The following is a 7,340-nucleotide window of genomic DNA, read 5'->3' on the forward strand; positions in this document are numbered from 1 at the left end:
TGTTACGAACAGTGAAAATTCCCCTTATAGGTGAACATCCTTTTACAGTATGAAGTTATCGGATGTTCAACATTGTACGTTTATTTGCACCCTTGAGGGGAGTTTTAAGTGTGTATAAATAACACTCTTACAATCTACCAAAAACACGAGGAAACACCCTTCAAAGAAACGCCATTTAAGGGGTGTTTTCTTGTGTTTTTAATTGGGTTGATCGTCTTTAGTTATAAACACTGAAAATTGTTTGTGGTGTAGTCAATCCTTTTAAATTGTGCAAAACTTAACTGAATTGCTGCCCCTGGGATGAACGAGTTTCCACCTGCAAGCTGCACTCCCTCCTGCCTTGGTGTATGTTTCTTCTCGAGAGTGAACAGAATTTGCGCTGTGCAAGCAAAATAAATCGAGACAGTGGCAAAACATAAATTGCCACCTGTGGTGAGCCGTTGCACTTACTCTTTGTGGGGGCAACAAGAAAGTAATGCACTTTTTCTTTCCATTCTAGATTTGGTCCTGCCAAAGTGTTTCACCGTAAGACATGCTTCGGGATATAGGAGCTTTGTAAGGTTATCTTTTCAGGAAAAGAATCAGTGCCAGTAGCAGGCGCTAGTTGTATATTTAGGTCTATGTTCGTGTTTGTGGAATGCATTGTTTATGTGTGTGGGGTGCAAGCTGTTTCATTATATTGATCCCAACTCTATTAAGTGAATGAAAAGGCTGAGTTCTTGGAAGCAGCCTAGAAGCAGTCGAACTAAATCGAGCAATCTAGAAAACAAATGCTACCGAAAAGCCAGCAGCGACAATTTCTTGATTTCATACCTCCGAAACCGGATCTCCACAAAATGTTTATGGTTTCTTTAACGATACATTTACTCTCAAAATACATCAAAATAATTGAGTCCGAATATGAGACAAGACTGCAGGGTAGGAGACTGGGGATCCCTGTAGCCTATACAGTGTGATATTTATACATTTATTTGATTTAACTCCCGGCAGGTATTTAAATGAATGAGCAAGCGATAATAATTAAGTGGCATTTTGACAAAAGATAACCTCCACAGCACATTAGAAAGTGTCTCAGTGCAGACGGCCATCGATGATCTATCGATTGTCAGTCAGTCAATGAATCAATTTCATTAAAAACTGCAGTTCATACAGGTGTCGCCTGCGATACCCAGCGTGTCAGCGTGAGAGTGGTCAGCGCCGTCTTACTGCTAACACATTGCTGCGTCATGTAGAGAGATAGGGAGAGAGATAGAAACAAGTCTGACAGGAAAGAGAGATCAAGATAGAGAAAAGAGATAGAAATAACAAAAAAATCAAATCGCAGCAACAACAGCTTAAACATTGTTTTTATACAAATTTTAGAAAAAAAGCGAATGGGGCAAAGCACCACTGGACCATTGATAAGTTTTCGAACATAGTTTGTAGATAGATGAGTTATTTTTTTATCGTTCTACAATACAAAACACAATACGAGATAGGGCGAAAAAAAACAGGTCCTGTGCAGCTGAGTACCCCTTACGCCTTACATAACACATCATAAGTGTTGTATCACGCGGAGATGGACCGGCTACACTAATTCAGCATTTTTAAATAATAGCAATGGTAATAACACTAAAACACGAGCTAGTTGGTGACAATTCATAACTGTAACTTTAGCGCACAAAAATAGAGGACTGAACGAAAGACATGAAGACCTGCGCAGACTAAGAATTGAAATAATATGCATCACTTAACTGCGCTGGTTTTCTGCGCTGATCTTCGTGTCTTTCATTCAGTCCTAGTTTTTGTGCCCTCAATTAGAGTGACGGTAATATCATCACTGTACATTACTATAAAAACAAGCAGTTGTAGAAAAACTGACACTATACAAAGCAAAACTGATAAACCAACAAAGCGGGAACTGAAAGTACATGAAACTCCTCAGTAATAAATAAATCTCATTATAAGGAAGGCTAAAAAATGTACATCAGCTTTGTTCTCATTTTTTTTTAGATTTCCGTTATAGAAACATTGTTTTCTTCCATTGTGTTTAAATTTCGTGCTGAGGTGTACAAAACCGATTGGAAACAATGATTAGTGTGACAGAATAGCAATGACCAGAAGACACTATGGCGTACACAGCAAGACGGTTCATGACAAGCTAGCTGAAACACAGACAAAACGGCCCTGTTATTGGCGCCACAGCATGTTGTAGATCCAAAGTGGTCTGAACGCGTAGAGTGAAGTCACCTTAAGAATATTATTCTGACGAAAGTATTGTTCCGTACAAGTATTCCACTCTACGTTAGCAATAAGCGATATTGCTCGCAGTTGCGCTACAAAACGCTTCAGTTTATTCTGCTTAGTTGTTGTTCCCCAAAGTGTATGGCGGTAGCAAATAACTGGCAGCATAAATGCATTGTAAATAAATAATTAACCCGTCTAGGAAGGGTGTATCGGTGACGACGAATCACGCCATTTATTCTGTTCATTTTGTTATGTAGGCTGTCTATTTGCCTGTCCCAATTTAGTGTTTCTGAGAATATAATACCCAAGCATTTTATACTATGCACGATCTCCATCCTGTCATTACCGAACACGAGTTGAATATTGGCACCCGGAATTTTACTTTTTCGTTCAAAATATTACAGCCTTCGTCTTGTTGTTAATCTTAATGCAGTTTTTATTGCGCCATTGACAAAGATATTGTACAAATTTATTGCCGTATATCGATAATTCAGCCAGTGTAGCTCCTGCTACTGGCATTGCAATGTCATCAGCATAAGCAATAACATGAACTGGAAGAGGGTTATAGAATTTCTCATTTATATATATTAGAAACAACAGAGAACCCAAAATTCTACCTGGTGATTCCCCAGACAAAACTGAATTTGCATTTCATAATGATTCACTGCAGTCTACAACCTGCATTATGTATTTTAAATGAGGCTCAATGAGGGAACAGAAGCTTACTATAATAATTAAAAGCCTAACAAACTTCCGCACACCGCCGCACGCCGCTTTGCAAAGTGACGCAAAATGCAGTGTTTTCGTAAATTACGGAACGCGGCGGAACGAGTTTGCTGCGAGGTGACAAAGGAACAGCCTATAAGTGCCTGCCCCTGCCACAGTGCGGGACATGACAACAGACATGGGGGTCGACGCAGCAAGCTTAGCGCATTTCTTCTTTGCCTTGTGGGTACGTTATGTGCATTTAGTGAGAGTTCCATTTAGTCAGACTTCCTCATCAATATTGAACGCACGCTTGCCGATGTCGCTAATGTCTGCAAGTCGCGGCAATAACGTAGCCATGTCCGCTTTGAAAGGGAAGGCAAACAGAGGTAAGCACAATAATCATCAGCTAGGCTTGGTACACATTCCCCATACTGCTGCGGCAAGTTCAGGGTGCGTTCATTGCGCGGGAAATTAAAAAAATAGAATTGTGCGACAAACTTCAGGGGTGTGATCATTAAGCGAGTACATACGGTATTTATATTGCATGGGTATGGCACCGTCTGACGTATAAACATTAGACACTGGATTGCACGCGCCTGAGCATTGCGTGAAACCGAATGAAGCCACGCGCGCTCGCGAACCATGCGAACGAAACCGAACGGGTTGCCAGCGAATCGCTTGGTAAACTCACTGTCCGCTGAATTGAAAAAGCCTGATTTGCGAGGCCCTCTTGTGGGCGTGCTTGTCGAGCGAAAACATGCTATCGCGTCACTTTCGCAAACATAGAGTTTCATGGTAAGTATACTAGAGAGGAAACTGCACTTGACAAGCCATGTCGTCGTGGGGTGTTATGGGAAGGGCTTGGGCTTGGCATGACAATTGGATTCTTATGCGGTTTTTGGGATTTGCTTCCTTCACTATGCATTAACACATCTACGAGCCGTGTTCGGTGAAACAGCAGGCAGTGCGTGATCGTACCTAACGTTGGTCATGCAAGAGTGAAGGAACGTATGACTGAGCGGGTAATATATTGCCGCGAAACTTGTAGCTGAGGAAAAAAAAAGAAGCAAGACCTACTTCGACGGAGACAAGATATGGCTGATATGGGCGCCTGTATTCGCCACGCCATCTACATTGTGCTTCGTAAGCGAAGCCACCCTCCGCCTCCCCAGGCGCATTGGGAGTTTCTTGTGGCGCATGCCACGAAAGAGCTGCTGGGTGTTCGAGGTAGAAAGCTTCGCTATCAAAAATTACTGCCCTGCCACTCTGTGAACAATGATGAGCTGCGAAGCTGGACGCAGTACACGAAATGCACGAAACAAAACACGTTTGTTTGTAATTTGCGATTGAGCACCGTAGCATATAGCCCGTTAAAACTTTGAAGTACTCGAAATTTATTCTAGTGGAATAACATGCAGCTGTCTGTCTCCCTTCAGCGTCGCAGGCATCTCAGTGTCTGCGTAACACACCAACCCAATCCGTCTGACCACTGAGGACAACGGAAAGGTCGGATTGGGGTGGTGGACGTACAATATTAACCTCACGCCAGCTCAACGGACATGTCGTCAGAGAGGCAATGAAGCCTATATCTGTGCGTGAAGCACCCCTTCCCTCCACTCCCCACTCGTGGCTCATTAACCGGCAACCAGTTATGTGAGCGTGCATAGAAGTGAAAGGCACCGTCGCGCTTCTGTTCCAGCGGACGCTCCTTCAATTGCCGCAATTCTTCTTCTGACTGGACGACACGCGTCTTTAAATAGGGAGTTAATACATGGAAGGACTTAAGCTTTATTCTGGTGGACAAAAATTTGGCTGTCCATTTACGTCCGGTGTCGTAGGCATGTCACGGTCTGTGTGTAACACACAATCCCAAACCCAAACCGCTCTACCATTGAGTACAGCTGACGGGTCGCATTGAGACGCGAGACTTCCACGTTTACATTTCCCGCCAGCAAAATATTGGTAGCGGCATGAAGACTAATTGTTCGTGCACGCCACCTTTCTTTCACACTACCAGTGCACGCATAACTCGGCAACCGGTAATGGGCGCCTGCTTAGGCGTGAAATACACGGGCGAAAATATCACGGGAAAGCCTTTCATGCTGAAAAATTATTTGCTCACGTCGCCATTCATAGCCCGGAAGTTACTCGGCAACGCTTTAGAAGGTAGCTACCGCCGTTGTCAGGCGAGTGCGCAGCTTGTGAAAGAGGCATCGAAACATGCACTGCTATGCAGTAAATGTATAATCGGAAACCGGTAAGTTAACAAGTTGGATTCAAGACTTCCACTATGACCATTTACAATTTGGAATCTATGAACACGTGCCATCATAGAGGAAACCTGTCATGTCTAGGGTCCTTCCAGGGCTTCGTTCTTGGCCTACTTCTTTCCCTTATATTTATTAATGACATAGCGGCACATGTTTTTCAATATCAAACTTTTCGCTGCCGATTGTGTTATCTACCAGTCAACCAATGGTCCTAGAGAGCATCTAGTAGTTACTAATTATTTAAATCAGCTTGCCAACTGGTGCAACAAATGGCAAATGAACATTAATCTGAAGGAAACAGTGTGCATGATAACTATAAAAAAACGATGGACTTCTCTTACAACATCAATGGTGCTCAACTGGTCAAAGTTAATAAACACGTATAATTAGGGGAAATCCTGAAATATGACCTCAAATTGGACTCGCATGTCGGAAACATTAAATCCGTTGACTTGCAATAGTTGTTTTATAGTGGAAGATGTTTGAGGGTTGCACCCAAACCAACTAAACTCCTAGCTTACACCGTCAGTACTAGATTAAACCAACACCCTATGGTTCCCGTATACTGCCGCTAATAAATAAAAACATGAAAATTGTTCAGAGACAAGCCTTTCAGATTTATTTGCAATAGGTATATGCGTACAGACTGACCAACTAATTTGTTTTCTGATTTGCGGGATTTCTACCCTTGAATTTCGAGCCTAACAAGGCGATTGAAGTACCTGTTGGAACTTTTGCACAATCATTATAAGATGGGTGCAAATTAGTACAGCCGTATTTCTGAAACCTGGCAATCAACGCAAAAGCACCCCCGAACTTTAGTCGAAAATTTCTGTCATAACGATGCCTTTGATTATTCACTATTTTTCCGATCGCCAATGTGGAGTAGAACCACTTAACCCTGGCTGTCACTAACATGAATTCATGATCGGAATTTTATCAATAATCGTGAAAATTACCACCTCACCGGAAAAATTCACACAGTAGCAGACTTTTGTTGAAACATGAGTCACACACTTTCACTTTCATTTTACTGTGGGCACTCAACACCTGGCTGTGTAAGCAAAAACTGCATGTTTCATTTTAGGAGTTTAGTAATGTTTATTCACCGGTTTTATGTTACTTAGCGAATCATGTTGACTGTTACTGTCCATGTCTATTCATGAATGCCCACCTGCTCTGGTTTCTAAGTGATTGGCTATCAAAATAAACCAAAATTTTAGGCTGTAGCGGCCTGCTATTTTTAAAGAACGTTCTGTAGGGAGAAACCGATAAGAAGTTGTTCGTGTGATCAGCGCTTCTGGCTCAATGAGCGAGTAAAAAAGGTACTTTTCTGCTCGTGCATGCTACATAGAGCGCTGAGTGCTTGCATATGTGGTCTTATTTTGTAGAGAATTCGCGGATAGTTTTATATAGTGACGACTCGTTCAATTCTCTTCAATCGTGCAGGTTTGGTTGTTCGTGCTCCTGAGTGTGCCAGTGGTGAGCGTGGCTCTGTGGATGATCTACAACCGGTGCCCGAAAGAAACGGCTCGCTCTCGACGAGGCCAGGGTCTATCGCAGTTGCACAACTGCCTGTGGTATACTTACGGCGCGCTCCTGCAGCAAGGGAAGCATCGATATCTGTACCCAATGTTACAAATCATGTTATAGCGACTCACCTCGTGACAATAGTTTGTATCCGAAGGTGCAATTAACACCCGACTGAGCATCTATTTGTTTTTTGGCTCCCACTCGCCAATAAACTGAGTTTTGCAACCGTTTTCTTGTAGAACGTACTACGTCAGGAAAATTTTAAAAATTTCTAGGGAGATTTAACCCTTCTCAGGTGATTTGATGGGGAAAGCTTGGGGTGGTTGTTTGAGGAATACCTTTTATATACAGGTACCACGGTATTTTTCTTATCCTAGTTACTCCAGTTCAATACACCTTCATTTCAACCTAACTCATCTTAATTCCCATTTACTTATTCTAGTTCTTCTAATTCCACCTTATTCCCTCTTAATCCAGCTAATCCCACATTATGAATGGTTACTATCAATCACTAGTCAATCTATAATCTATCCTATATGTAATGTACCTTAATACACCATATTATACCTAAATCCACTTTAGTCATTACTGTTAATCAATATT

The sequence above is a fragment of the Haemaphysalis longicornis genome, unplaced genomic scaffold (genome assembly GCF_048455015.1).
Source record: "Haemaphysalis longicornis isolate Haplotype H1 unplaced genomic scaffold, Haemaphysalis longicornis Haplotype H1 scaffold_55, whole genome shotgun sequence".
Lineage (NCBI taxonomy): Eukaryota > Metazoa > Arthropoda > Arachnida > Ixodida > Ixodidae > Haemaphysalis > Haemaphysalis longicornis.